This window comes from Dendrobates tinctorius, unplaced genomic scaffold (genome assembly GCF_039654945.1).
Source record: "Dendrobates tinctorius isolate UK_male_01 unplaced genomic scaffold, ASM3965494v1 ptg000036l, whole genome shotgun sequence".
Taxonomy (NCBI): Eukaryota; Metazoa; Chordata; class Amphibia; order Anura; family Dendrobatidae; genus Dendrobates; species Dendrobates tinctorius.
The window spans coordinates 14,757,518-14,771,076 of record NW_027361704.1 but is presented as its reverse complement, the minus strand read 5'-3'; the positions used below and the strand labels follow the sequence as shown (position 1 = coordinate 14,771,076).

The 13,559-nt window shown below is 43.4% G+C and overlaps 1 protein-coding gene and 1 long non-coding RNA gene across 3 annotated transcripts in view; both read right to left on the bottom strand.

The window, feature by feature from the left end:
- The window catches only part of SLIT3 (slit guidance ligand 3), a 1,050,869-nt gene that overhangs the window by 407,165 nt on the left and 630,145 nt on the right, over positions 1–13,559 (bottom strand). The window lies entirely within an intron of this gene.
- Positions 10,218–12,114, bottom strand: LOC141087885 (uncharacterized). Its single transcript, XR_012231753.1, has 2 exons — positions 10,846–12,114; positions 10,218–10,590 (listed from the first exon to the last, which is right to left on the bottom strand). It is a non-coding gene; the product is annotated as an uncharacterized lncRNA (long non-coding RNA).

The following is a 13,559-nucleotide window of genomic DNA, read 5'->3' as shown; positions in this document are numbered from 1 at the left end:
CTGTACAAATCCCTGGTTAGACCGCACATGGAGTACTGTGTACAGTTTTGGGCACCGGTTCTCAGGAAGGATATAATGGAACTAGAGTGAGTACAAGGGAGGGCAAAAAAATTAATAAAGGGGATGGGGGAACTACAATACTCAGAGAGATTAGCAAAATTAGGATTATTTACACTAGAAAAAAGATGACTGAGGTGTGATCTCATAACCAAGTATAAGTATATAAAGGGACAATAAAATATATCTTAGAAGACCTGTTTATACCAAGGAATGTGACGGTCACAAGGGGGCATTCTCTGCGTCTGGAGGAGAGAAGGTTTTTTCCACCAACATAGAAGAGGATTCTTTACTGTTAAGGCAGTGAGAACCTGGAATTCCTTGCCTGAGAAGGTGGTGATGGCAAACTCAGTCGAGGGGTTCAAGAGGGGCCTGTATGTCTTCCAGGAGCGCAACAATATTGTATCTTACAGATATTAGGTTCTTTAGAAGGACGTAGATAAGGGGATTTATTCTGATGGAATATAGGCTGAACTGGATTGACAAATGTCTTTTTTCAGACTTGCTAACTATGTTACATTTTTACCACAAAAAATATTTTAGCCCCAGATTTTACATTTTGACATAGTGAAAAGGGTAAAAACGGTTCCACTATATGTCACGTAATTTTTGCTGAACTTGGCAAAAGGCCACATGTGGATGTACAGTCATGGCCAAAAGTTTTGAGAATGACACAAATATTAATTTTTACAAAGTCTACTGCTTCATTTTTTCTAATGGCAATTTGCATATACTCCAGAATGTTATAAAGAGTGATCAGCTTAACAGCAATTACTTGCAAAGTCAATATTTGCCTAGAAAATGAACTTTATCCCCCAAAACACATTTCAACATCATTGCAACCCTGCCTTAAAAGGACCAGCTAACATCGTTTCAGTGATTGCTCCATTAACACAGGTGTGGGTGTTGATGAGGACAGGGCTGGAGATCAATCTGTCATGATTAAGAATGACACCACTGGACACTTTAAAAGGAGGCTGGTGCTTGGCATCATTGTTTCTCTTCTGTTAACCATGGTTATCTCTAAAGAAACACGTGCAGTCATCATTGCACTGCACAAAAATGGCCTAACAGGGAAGAATATCGCAGCTAGAAAGATTGCACCTCAGTCAACAATCTATCGCATCATCAAGAACTTCAAGGAGAGAGGTTCCCTTGTTGCCGAAAAGGCTCCAGGGCGCCCAAAAAGACCATCAAGCGCCAGGACCGTCTCTTAAAAGTGTTTCAGCTGTGGGATCAGCCACCAGCAGTGCAGACCTTGCTCAGGAATGGCAGCAGGCAGGTGTGAGGGCATCTGCACGCACTGTGAGGCGGAGACTCTTGGAGCAAGGCCTGGTCTCAAGGAGGGCAGCAAAGAAGCCACTTCTCTCCAGAAAAAACATCATGGACAGACTGATATTCTGCAAGAGGTACAGGGAGTGGACTGCTGAGGACTGGGGTAAAGTCATTTTCTCTGATGAATCCCCTTTTCGATTGTTTGGGACATCTGGAAAACGGCTTATTCGGAGAAGACCAGGTGAGCGCTACCACCAGTCTTGTCTCATGCCAACTGTCAAGCATCCTGAAACCATTCATGTGTGGGGTTGCTTCTCAGCCAAGGGAATGGGCTCTCTCTCAGTCTTGCCTAAAAACACAGCTATGAATAAAGAATGGTACCAGAATGTCCTCCAAGAGCAACTTCTCCCAACCGTCCAAGAGCAGTTTGGCGATCAACAATGCCTTTTTCAACATAATGGAGCACCTTGCCATAAAGCAAAGGTGATAACTAAATGGCTCAGGGAACAAAACATAGAGATTTTGGGACCATGGCCTGGAAACTCCCCAGATCTTAACTCATTGAGAACTTGTGGTCAATCATCAAGAGACGGGTGGACAAACAAAAACCTTCAAATTCAGACAAAATAAAAGCATTGATTTTGCAAGAATGGACTGCTATCAGTCAGGATTTGATCCAGAAGTTGATTGAGAGCATGCCAGGGAGAATTGCTGAGGTCCTGAAGAAGAAGGGTCAACACTGCAAATATTGACTTGCTGCATTAACTCATTCTAACTGTCAATATAACCTTTTGCTACTCATAATATGATTGCAATTATATTTCTGTATGTGATAAAAACATCTGACAAACACACATAAAAACCAGAGGCCAGCAGATCATGTGAAAATATAATATTTGTGTCATTCTCAAAACTTTTGGCCATGACTGTACAGTAAGGCTGAGCCACGCAATGAGACTAGGGAAAGGGAAGGAGCGCTATTGGACTCTTGGAGAACAAATTATTGTAGAATAGTTTGCGGACTCCATATACAGAGAACCTATGTGACAGAAGAGCAGGATCCCTGCTTAGGTGATGCCATTTTGGAAATTACACCCCTCTGGGAATTTATCTACAGATGTAGTGACAATTTGGGGAAACAAGCAGCAGTGGATGTTGCTGAGTGAATATTGCAAACTGCCGTTGTAGTGACCAGCACGATATGCCTAGCTCTTGCTTCTGGAGACACGTAAGTTAGGCGTGCTCTCATCGCTACAGAAATGCCAAACAAGTGGTTTAGACACACTGTGGGGCTCAGAAAAGAGGGGGGATTTGGATTTGGGAGCACAGAATTAGTTGGATTTCTTTTGAGGGGCAAGGAGCTATAGCTCTTTTACACAGCCTTTACTATCAGTAACGTGGAATCCCCCTATATTCCCGTTAATAGATAAAGGACCTGAGTGGGGGCTTTTTTTGTGGATTGGCTTAAAGCTTTTATTGGGAACATTTTACATATCATCAGGGATCACATTTATCCGACGCTCTGCGCTGAGCACTTACTTTGGGGTTTCCATTTAAATCTCTCAGTGACGTGATTCAGGTGAAACCCCCGATGGATCCATTCACTATAATGAGACTGCAAAATTACCCTGGACTCCGTCTGGCCTCTGTTCAGCATTGTTCTTCTTTTCAGAGGAGCACAAAACTGTGGCAGACTGAGCTTTTAAGCACTCCTTAATAGACGTACACAGCCGTATCGCTGGTCAGATGGTATCCACATTCTATCTATCTGCCTCATTGTATGGAATCTTCAGCCAGAGGTTCCATCTGAATCATGTATTTCAGAGATCTACACAGAAACCTGAGTGTAAGCGCTCAGCTGAGAATGCAGGATAAATGTGAGCCGAGCCTTACTACTATCTTTGGGAGGCAGAATGAACAAATCAACAGCAGGTTAAGAATTTATTTTATTTTTTACACCATTCCTTGTGCGATATAAGTGATTAGACGATTTTATTCTTAAGGTCAGTGTGATTGCAGCGATACCAGATTTATATTAGATTTTTATGTTTGGCTGCTGTCACACACACTTTTTTTTTACAAAAACAAGTTTTTGCATTGCTATATTTTGATAGCTATAATTATTCCATATTTCTGCCAATAGAGACATATGACAGCTTGTTTTTTGTGGGACAAGTTGACATTTTTATTGGTACCGGTTTTGGGAAAATTACATTTTTGATTGCTTTCTTTTCAGATTTTGTGGAGGCTGAATAAATATAAATCAGAAATTCAGGAATTGTTTTTTGTTTGTTTTTTTAATTGCTGTTTCACATGTGTTGCATTGAATGAGAATGAGATCAGTTTAACACTATCAGATTGCCTGTTAGACTCACATGCTTACTGAATCTAACAGGCTGCCTCAGCTGGCAGACCCGGAGGTCATCATGTGACCTCCATCTGCCATGACCATGCTTGCCTCCCCTGTGATCACATCTCATCACAGGGGCGTCGGAGAGGTGAGTGAAGCAGCACTTTCAAATGCCACGATAGCAGCATCTAGAAGTTAACATCATTGGGACCTGAACCAATTAGGTCCCGATTACATCACCTGTCAGTGCTACCGCTCTGCACCATGAATTGTAGCGCTTGCATGACCATGGGCGTCCTGAGCGCTGGGAGACCGCTGACCTAGAGAAATGTTGGTGCTGCACAAAACCCAGCAAGCGCTCCCATTTCTCAAAAGTGGGTGGTCTGTGAGATCCAGAATTCTTGCTGGTTGGTCGGTGATCAAATACTTATTTCATGCAATAAAATGCAATTTAACTATGGAAAAATCATACAATATGATTTTCTGTGTTTTCCTTTTAGATTCTGTCTCTCACAATTGAAGTGTAGCTACGATACAAAACACAGACCTCTCCATTCTTAGTAGGTGGGAAAACTTGCAAAATCGGCAGTGTATCAAATACTTATATTCCCCACTGTATATAGTGTGAAAACCGCTAATTACATATCTACTGTTTTGTATGCTGCAAACATTTCAGAGCTCCTTTTCATGACAGAGCAAGCTGATGTAATGAGCGACAGAGCGGTGAACAGATATATGACTGTCTCCATAGCAATTTGGGCAGCTTTCCTGGTTTCCCTAGTTACTCTTTTGACCGATAACCATCTGTTATTCTTCTGGGCTTCAGGCCCAAGAGGAACAATAGACAGGAATGATAGAAGTCATATTTTTTCTTTACTTCAAAGTGCTGAACATTAGAGCCACATATGCTAAGGAGATTTATGTCTACACACCAAGAATATATGTATTCCTGCAGCTATTACCGATGCTTCGTATACTTAAAAGTATTGAATTGTTGGAATGTATGTTCTGTATTATGTTTCTTAAAAAGACCCAAACAGCTTTGGAACTATTGCAGCATTAACCATTCTGTCATTAGGCCTGAATGGGCCTCTTAGAGTAAATACATTTTTATTTTTGTAATTGTTTTTTTTTTATTTTGACAAGCGTCACAAGTTAGGAAATTTTATAAATCACTATGAGCACAACCCCTATCTGTGGACATCGGGCCCTCAGATCACCCTCACAGAGTCGGTTTCTAACCGTTTAGGCAGACACATACACATTTGTGGCCTGCTGGAGGTCATTTTGCAGGGCTCTGGCAGTGCTCCTCCTGTTCCTCCTTGCACAAAGGCGGAGGTAGCGGTCCTGCTGCTAGGTTGTTGCTCTCCTACGGCCCCCTCCACGTCTCCTGGTGTACTGGCCTGTCTTCTGTTAGCGCCTCCAGCCTTTGGACACTACGCTGACAGACAGAAAACCTTCTTGCCACAGCTCGCATTGATGTGCCATCCTCGATGAGCTGCACTACCTGAGCCACTTGTGTGGGTTGTAGAGTCTATCTCATGCTACCACGAGTGTGAAAGCACAACCAACATTCAAAAGTGACCAAAACATCAGGAAGAAAGCATTGGCATTGAGATATGGTCTGTGGTCCCCACCTGCGGAACCACTCCTTTATTGAGGGTGTTTTGATAATTGCCAATAATTTACATCTGTTGTCTATTCCATTTGCACAACAGCATGTGAAATTGATTGTCAATCAGTGTTGTTTCCTAAGTGGACAGTTTGATTTCACAGAAGTTTGATGTACTTGGAGTTATATTCTGTTGTTTAAGTGTTCCCTTTATTTTTTTGAGCAGTGTACATTTTTTTATGGTAGTGGCTTTATTTTATGCAAGATAAAATGTATTACTTTTTACCGCTGTTTATATTTTTCCTTGCACGAGTATGAAAAAAATTGGTTTTGTTTTCTTTGTTTAGATTTTTTACCGTTAATTTTAACCCCTTACTGCCATTGGACGGGATAGTACGTCAGCGGGTAGTATCCCCCGCTTTGATGAGGGCTCCAGCGGTGAACCCGCATCAAAGCCAGGACATGTCAGCTGTTTTCAACAGCTGACATGTGCCTGCAATAGGCGCAGGTGGAATCCAACCCCACCTATTAACTAGTTAAATCCCGCTGTCAAACGCTGACAGTGGGATTTAACCAGTCCTTCCAGCTGCTGGGCCGGAAATACGCGCATCGCCAACCCCCGTCACGTGATCAGGGGCCATCGATGATTTGCCATAACAACTTGAGGTCTTCTAGAGACCTCTATGGTTGTTGACGAGGCATTGCTATGTGCACCACCCGGTGGTCGTCGCTCAAAGCAATGCTGTAATTCTGCTACATATAGGCCATCTGCTTATCGCCTATATGTAGCAGAGCCAATCAAGTAGTGGATGCTTCTAGTCTCCCATGGAGGCTATTTAAGCATGCCAAAATAAAAAAAAATGTTTTAAAAAATATGAAACAATTAAAAAAAATATAAAAAGTTTCAATCCCCCCATTTCGCCTCATTCAAAATAAAACAAAAAAATCACACAAACACATATTAGGTATTGCCAAGTTCAGAATTGTCCAATCTATCAATTAAAAAAAGGATTAACCTGATCGCTAAATGGTGTAGCGAAAACAAAACCGAAACGCCAGAATTACTTTTTTTTGGTCGCTGCGACATTGCATTAAAATGCAATAACGGGCGATCAAAAGATCGTATCTGCACATAAATGGTATCCTTAAAATAGTCAGCTCGGCATGCAAAAAAAACCCCTCACCCAACCCCAGATCACGAAAAATGGAGACGCTATGGGTATCGGAAAATGGTGCAATTTTTTTTTTTTTTTTAGCAAAGTTTGGATTTGTTTTTCACTACTTAGATAAAAAAAGAACCTAGACATGTTTGGTGTCTATGAACTCGTAATGACTTGGAGAATCATAATGGCAGGTCAATTTTAGCATTTAGTGAATCTAACAAAAAAGTCAAACAAAAAACCAGTGTGGGATTGCACTTTTTTTGCAATTTCAAAGCACTTGGAATTTTTTTCCCATTTTCGAGTACTCGACATGCTAAGACAAATGATGTCGTTCAAAAGTACCACACATCCCGCAAAAAATAAGCCCTCACACAGCCATATTGACAGAAAAATATAAAAGTTATGGCTCTGGGAAGAAGGGGCGCGAAATACGAAAACGCAAAAGCAAAAAAAGCTCTGGTCATTAAGGGGTTAAACACCAGGTCACCTGTTAAATGAATTCTTTAGGTTATCACAGTTATGTGGATACATAATATGTGTACGAGTTTTGTTATATGTTTGTAATAAAATCAATTTTATATTTAAAAAATAACCAAAAGGAACTGATTTTTATTTGCATTTTGTCATCTTGTGACTGTTTATTCCTTTTTTTTTCATTTGTTTTATACACATTTTAAGTTTTTATACATTTTTTCCCACATAGATCACAACAGATCTCTTGGATACATTATTTTTTCTCTTTTAGGCCGGATTCACATTAGAGTTCGAGTCCGCAGCGTGGTGCTGCGGACTTCTTTCCTTAAGCTCCACCTACTTCGCATGCATCCTGCGTACCTATCTTTAACATTGTGTACGCAGGGACATGTCTTGTATGCGAATGCGTCCGCATGCGTCATTTTGACATGCCCGCGGAATGCAAGAAAATCCAACATGTTACGTTCGGAGGGCACTTCAAAACGGCGGAGGCATCCACATACAACGCATGTCCCTGCGTACACAATGCTAAAGATAGGTACACAGGATGCATGATGAAATAGGCAGAGCTTAAGGAAAGAAGTCCGCAGCACCACGCTGTGACTCAAATGCTAATGTGAACCTAGCCTTATTGTTTAACCACTGTAACTAAGTCACCCATAGGAGAACCAGATGCATGTGAAAGCAGCCCACTGCTGGGCCAGGCTTCATTGGCATAGCTGATATATGCCTGTTAGTACCCAGCAGCTCTGCTATGGCATTAGAGACTAATTGAAAATTTCAATGCCAAGGGCCTACAGAACAATTGGTAGTGCCAATGCTTCTGTATACTGCATATAGCGTTCACACACTAAGCACTACGTACAGGCCCGGATTGATAATGTGCCCAACCGGGCATTTTCCCTCTGGGCCGCTGTCATGTGGGCTGCGGGCTGGCAGCACCCGCTCAAATGGCCTCTTGCCAGCTGATGCGGCCACTGGCCTGTCTGTTCTAGGCAGCTCCCAACCCTTCCAGGATTTTTCTTTCCCGCACTGACTGCAGGGATATAAGCTGCCACGCCCCCCCCAGGCACCCCATCCTCGCCCTCCAGAGACCCCTCCCCTCCGCACCCACTCACAGCGTCACTTGGATGCTCTCTTCTCTGCGCACAGGACCTGTGATGAGGTCACAGGATGGGAGGAGTCAGGGGGGTCACATGATCAAGGACTGCTGTCCAGACCCCTGATCATGTGACCCCCTGACTCCTCCCCTCCTGTGACCTCGTCACAGGTCCTGTGAGCACATCCCTGCCTCTTGGTGTCTGCAGGATTCTGCTGTGCTGGTGCTGGATGAGGGAAGTATGTGTGGGGTCAGGAGGGGTTTACAGGGTGGATGTAGCAGAGCTGTGTGTGTACGAGGTGTACGGAGCGAAGCTGCGTGTGTACAAGGTGTACGGACCGGAGCCACATGTGTACGAGGTGTACGGAGCGGAGCCGTATGTACGGTGTATGGAGTGGAGTCGTGTGTGTATGAGGTGTACAGAGCAGAGCCACATGTGTACGAGATGTACAGAGCAGAGCCACGTGTGTACGAGGTGTATGGAGCAGAGCCGTGTGTGTACGAGGTGTACGGAGTGGAGCCGCATGTGTACGAGGTGTGCGGAGCAGAGCAGTGTGTGTACGAGTTGTAAGGAGCGGAGCCGTCTGTGTACAAGGTGTACGGAGCAGAGCTGTGTGTGTACAAGGTGTACAGAGCAGAGCCGTGTGTGTACGAGGTGTACAGAGCACAGCCGCGTGTGTACGAGGTGTAGGGAGCGGAGCCACATGTGTACGTGGTGTACGGAGCGGAGCCGCGCGTGTACGAGGTGTACAGAGCGGAGGCGCGTGTACGAAGTGAGCGGAGCAGTGTGTACGAGGTGAGCGGAGCTGTGTGTATGAGGTGAGCGGAGCCGTGTGTATGAGGTGTATGGAGCGGAGCCGTGTGTACGAGGTATACAGAGCGGAGCCGTGTATGTACAAAGTGTATGGAGCGGAGCCGTGTGTGTACAAGGTGTACGGAGCGGAGCCGGATGTGTAAGAGGTGTATGGAGCGGAGTCGTGTGTATGAGGTGTACGGAGCGGAGCAGAGCCGGGTGTGTACAGGGTGTGCGGAGCGGAGCCGTGTGTACGAGATGTACAGAGCGGAGCCGGAGGTGTACAGAGCGGCGGTGTGTACAAGCTGTATGGAATGGAGCCCTGTGTGAACAAAGTGTACGGATCTGAGCCTTGTGTTTACGGAGAGGAGCAGATCCGGGTGTGTACGGAATGAAGCCGCATGTGTGCTGGGTGTACGGAGCAGAGAGGAGCTGCGTGTGTATGGAGCAGAGCCACGGGTGTACGACGTGTATGGAGCAAAGCCGCATGTGTACAAGGTTTATGGAGTGGAGCCATGTGTGTACAAGGTGTACAGAGCATGGCTGCGTGTGTACAAGGTGTACAAAGCAGAGTCGCATGTGTATGAGTTTTATGGAGCGGAGCCATGTGTGTACTGAGTGGAGCCATGTGTGTGCATGAGGCGTGCGGAGCCATGTGTGTACGAGGTGTATGGTGGGGAGCATTCATACCTCCCAACTGTTTCGTATCCAGTGGGACAGTCCCGATTTGGAGAGAGACTGCCCCAGCTGGCAGCTTACTTTTCCCGAGGACACAGGAATACACGGCGGAGCCCCGAGGAGCACTTTAAAACTCGCACGTGGTGTTCTACCGGAATTGACGTGTTAGAAGCTGACCGGAAATTAGGTAATTTCGGGAGGAGATTGTGACGGAACCATGGAGACACTTCAGGGAATGCTTCAGATCACCGTGTCCTCCTCCGACAGCGGGGACAGTGGTATTGCCTTGGAATCGGGGATGCCGGCGATGTGAGCGGATCATGATATGTCCTGCATCGGGAGGCTCAGGTGGACACTACAATGGGAGCCGGGCTGCTATAGTATCTTTATAGAATATTTCTTTCTCTCTCTGTTTCTTTCTCTGTTCTTTCCTTCTTTCTCTCTCTAATCTTTCTTTTTTTCGTTCTCTCTCTCTGTTCTTTCTTTCTCTCTGCTCTTTCTTTCGTTCCCCTCTTCCTTTCTCTCTCTGTTCTTTCTTTCTCGCTCTAATCTTTCTTAATTTCTCTCTGTTCTTTCTTTCTCTGTTCTCTTTCTTTCCCCTCTTTATTTTTTTCTCTTTTTTCTTTCCTTTCTTTCTCTCTCTCTGTTCTTTCTTTCTTTCCCATCTTTCTTTCTCTCTGTTTTTTCTTTCTTTGTCCACTCTCTTTCTCTCTCTGTTCTTTCTTTCGTTCTCTCTGTTCTTTCTTTATTTCTTTCCCCTCTTTCTTTCTGTTCTTTCTTTCTTTCTCCTCTTTTTTGTTTCTTTCGCTCTATTCTTTCTTTCGCTCTAATCTTTCTTTCTCTCTCTAATCTTTCTCTCTCTGTTCTCTTTCTCTGTTCTTTCTCTCTCTTTCTTTCTCTCTGTTCTTTCTTTCCCATCTTTCTCTCTGTTATTTCTTTCTTTCTCTCTTTATGTTCTTTCTTTCATCTATTTCTTTTTCTCGCTCTGTTCTTTTTTATGTCCCCTCTTTCTTTCTCTCTCTGTTCTTTCTTTCTTTTCCTCAGTACCAGCCACTGTGCCCAAAATGGCTGATGTATAAACACTGTACACTGTATATACATCAGCCTCGAGTCAGCACCTATCTATACGTAATCCTCAGCACCAGTATATACACCAGCACCTGTATAATACACAGGTGCTGGGGCTGATGTATATACAGGTGCTGGCAGGGGTGATGTATATACTGGTGTTGACTTGAGGCTGATGTATATATGGGCTGTATGTATATACATCACTGATCAGCCTCTAGTCAGCACCTATATATACACCAGCCCCAGCACCTGTAAATGCATCAGCCCCAGCACCCGTATATACATCAGCCCCAGCACCTGTATATACATCAGCCTCAGCACCCATATATACATCAGCCCCAGCACCCATATATACATCAGCCCCAGCACCCGTATATACATATGTTTATACAGTAGTCTCAATGTGATATATGTTCAGCAGTATGTAACATAATATAGTATAATACTGTCAATTATAATGTAGAGTTGTGTGTATATAGTGTAGAGCTCATAATACACTGTATGCAGGACTATGTGGTGTCCATAATACTGTATGGAGGACTATGTGGTGCCCATAATACTGTATGGAGGGTTATCAAAATTCAGAAGTTCTCCCCTATCTTTTGGATAGGGGATGACTTTCTGTTTGATGTGGATCTGACCACTGGGATTCCCATGATCCTAGGAAACGTAGCTTTGAAGAGCCCCATGTAAATGGAGCTGTGGTCCAATCATACGCACTGTGACGCCATTAACATGTAGCTCTTTAAAGAACTCCTTTAATAGAGTGATGAGGGGATGACAAAGTATAGCAAAAATTCACTGATCGGGGCTGATGAGTGTTATAGTTTGGGCTGCTGGGGTTTGTGTTGCAGGGCTGCTTTTTTGTCCCAGTCCGGCCCTGACTACATAGTTGGTAAAGGAGAAGACAGACTCTGTCCTAGCAGATAAAGGCTGTGTCCTAGCAATCATCTGCCTCTAAAGGTAAGGTCACGAGTGTATAAAAAAAATAATAAATCAGAGTTTCAACCAGAATTGTGAGGTTTTTTTTATCTCATTTGTCATCCGTGTGCAATCTGTGTACAGTGCAATCCATTTTTTACAGCGGCAGTTATTAATAATTTATAATACCATTTACAATTTCCAATGTTACAGAGTTGCAAGTTATAATTAAAAATCAGATGCTATACTGTGTCTCTGAACGGCATCCGATTTTTTTTCATGCACCTATAGACTTGATTGGATGAGTCTCATCTGATACATGGAGGAAACTAGTGCATGCTGTGGTTATTTTTCACATGTAGATTTGGTCAGTGAAAAAAATCATTCAACTGCACTGCCTCATTGAATAACATTGGTCCGAATGCTGTCTATTTTTTTTCCACGGACAGCACTTGGATGGAAAATAACATAGTGTGAACGAGCCCTGACAGCAGTGAAAAGAGCTGTGCTCCGCTTGCTGCTGTTAACCACTTAAATACTGCTGTCAATCTCTAGCATGCATTGACCTTCCACACATTCTGATCATGGGATGTCAATGAAATATTATAGTATCTAGAATAAACAATCAGGTTCAAGTCACCTAAGAAGACTACAAAATAAAGTTGAGAGTACAAAAATGTTTAAAAATACAAAAAAGTAAAACATTCAAATCAACCTTCTTTACCCTATTAAAATAAATAAAAAAATAAAAAAATATATATATATTTCTATTTTCGTGTCCTTATAGTTCCAGTCTATCAAAATATAAAGTCAATTCACCCGATCATAAAATGACTTAAATAGAAAAAATATTAACCTTACCCTTGAAGAAGCCAGTTTGTTAGTGATGATACATGTCAGGAGTTTGACTACCCTGCTTTTGCCTTCTCTTTGGTTTTTATTTACCCCATAGCTAAGCATGACCATCAATTTCTCCTTGTGAATGGAATTATATACTTCTAGAATTGTCTTAATAGCACATAGCTTATTATATCTAAGCCAACTCTCTCATATATTTATTGCCCACTACTATATTGGTGCTTTTTGCACTGTGCAAGTTTTTTTTTTTACATTATTCATATTATTTTGGTTTTTCCATATTAAGGAAATAAGTTTTGCATTGTTAATTTACACTCACTGGCCACTTTATTAGGTACACCTGTCCAACTGTGTGTTAAGACTTAATTTCTAATCAGCCAATCACATGGCGGCAACTCAGTGCATTTAGGCATGTAGACATGGTCAAGACAATCTCCTGCAGTTCAAACCGAGCATCAGTATGGGGAAGAAAGGTGATTTGAGTGCCTTTGAACGTGGCATGATTGTTGGTGCCAGAAGGGCTGGTCTGAGTATTTCAGAAACTGCTGATCTACTGGGATTTTCACGCACAACCATCTCTAGGGTTTACAGAGAATGGTCCGAAAAAGAAAAAAAATCCAGTGAGCGGCAGTTCTGTGGCCGGAAATGCCTTGTTGATGCCAGAGGTCAGAGGAGAATGGGCAGACTGGTTCGAGCTGATAGAAAGGCAACAGTGACTCAAATTGCCACCCGTTACAACCAAGGTAGGCAGAAGAGCATCTCTGAACGCACAGTGCGTCGAACTTTGAGGCAGATGGGCTACAGCAGCAGAAGACCACACTGGGTACCACTCCTCTCAGCTAAGAACAGGAAACTGAGGCTACAATTTGCACAAGCTCATCGAAATTGGACAGTAGAAGATTGGAAAAACGTTGCCTGGTCTGATGAGTCTCGATTTCTGCTGCGACATTCGGATGGTAGGGTCAGAATTTGGCGTAAACAACATGAAAGCATGGATCCATCCTGCCTTGTATCAACGGTTCAGGCTGGTGGTGGTGGTGTCATGGTGTGGGGAATTTTTTCTTGGCACTCTTTGGGCCCCTTGGTACCAATTGAGCATCGTTGCAACGCCACAGCCTACCTGAGTATTGTTGCTGACCATGTCCATCCCTTTATGACCACAATGTACCCAACATCTGATGGCTACTTTCAGCAGGATAATGCGCCAT